We start from the raw sequence: 1,836 nt of genomic DNA, 5'->3' as shown, positions 1-1,836 counted from the left end.
AAAAACTATAAGGCTTGGGGTGAAAATTTGCTGGATATATATATATATATATATATATATATATATATATAATATGAATAATCTATTAACTGAAATAAATATTTAGATTAATTTATTATCAAAATAATCCTACAGGTAATTTGCTAAAAGAAAGGCAACTGTTTTTAAGTAGTTTTACAAAGAATACAAAACAGAAGGAGAGAAGTGGCAGAAATCCAACTCTGTCCTCCGATGTGTTGACCTCGGATTATTATTGCTATATTTTTTTAAGCACAACAAATCAAGTTTCCGAGTGCGAACTGCATTGTCTAACCTCTATCTTGAGCAAACCACTGGCTTTATGCCATTTCATCCTGACAGATTGCAGGTTGCAACTTGAAGCAATAAAGTCTAGGTCTGGCATATGTCTCTTTGTCAAACAAGACGCTAATCGACAACAGAGCTGTTCTCGGACAGCTCACGTAGCACAAGCTGGTTATTTTACACTTTCCCCACGTTTGTTAAGCCAAAACGAATCTGTTGACAGATGTTCCATGTGAACAGTGGAGAGAAACTGACAGTGATGTTTAGGTGTTACAAAAAGAGGTGGAACACATTAAATTATGCAAATATATCTAGTGGAAATGACAACAGAAACGCAAATTATTCTGCTATTGGGTTTCATGTGGAAACAACAGTTGTTGGTTATTAGTTTTGTCTACCTCCCACAGTGAGGTGGATATCGCTATACCGGCCATATACTGTATGAAAACAGTAGCCAACCTACTCAGGGGTCCCCCGGGGATCGGTGATTGATCCCATACTGTTATCTCCAAATCTCTTCTCAATGCAGCTGGACCATACCTTTCATCAGAAATAATGGTCTGTCTTGCATGCTGTCCAACACCTGAGATTAAATCACAACTGGACAGAACTGCTCTTTCTCTCCCCGTCACTATGACAGAGACATGAAGCTCTCACTACTGAAGTGCAGACAGACCTTATTTGAGATCACGCTTTGGTTTACAACATTCGTCTCTGATACACTCACACCTTGTTGAATGTGCAATATATGTTTGAGATTTTCACATCTGATATTTATTTGAGTCTTTATTTGGTCATGTATGTCAAGTAGGCTGTTTATCTAATCAATGTGCATCTGTCTATTTGAAATCAATGTGCATCAGTTTAAGTGCCAAATCCTTTTGATGGATTCTGGCAGAATATACAATATGCACAGTGAGTGATAATGTAAAGAAAAGTATATATATATATATATATATGTATATATATGAAGAGTTTGGTTCCAAAACGCCAAAATCAGTATTGTATCTGGTCGGTATTTAAAAGTCAATTATTTTTGCTGATAATATTTTTGGGGAAACCATGAGACATTTTTGGTAGCACTTTATTTTATAGTACGTGTACTTCCCTGGTACACACATGGCAAATATCTTGTACCTACAAGCAAATGAGTGGTAACACAAGGTACTTACCTGAAGTGTATGTACATGGTAACAAATAAGAAACACGGCTGTACTTAACAGTTGTACATGCATGGTAATTATTTTGTACATACAGACAAGTGTGGGTACTTACAGGTAGTGCCCATACATGGTAACTAATTAGATACTTTACTGCACTTACTAATGTATATACATGGTAAATATGTAGTATTTAGGGACAAGTGGGTATAAACAGGCACGTACAGTATCCGTATATGGTAACTAACAAGACACATAACTGTACATACTAATGATATGTACATGGTAAATGTGTAGCACCTACGGAAAAATGTGGTATTATGTGGTAACAAACAAGACACATACTGTACTTGGTATACACGTGGTAAATATG

General features: G+C 36.0%; 1 protein-coding gene across 1 annotated transcript in view; it reads right to left on the bottom strand.

Annotated features, from left to right (window-relative positions):
* LOC107676315 (uncharacterized) overlaps positions 1 to 1,836 on the bottom strand; it is a 127,527-nt gene that overhangs the window by 19,594 nt on the left and 106,097 nt on the right. The window lies entirely within an intron of this gene.

The sequence above is a fragment of the Sinocyclocheilus anshuiensis genome, unplaced genomic scaffold, assembly GCF_001515605.1.
Source record: "Sinocyclocheilus anshuiensis isolate Anshui unplaced genomic scaffold, SAMN03320099.WGS_v1.1 scaffold3811, whole genome shotgun sequence".
NCBI classification, from domain to species: domain Eukaryota; kingdom Metazoa; phylum Chordata; class Actinopteri; order Cypriniformes; family Cyprinidae; genus Sinocyclocheilus; species Sinocyclocheilus anshuiensis.
Note: the sequence above shows the minus strand (reverse complement) of the source record. Positions and strands in the feature narration are given on the sequence as shown.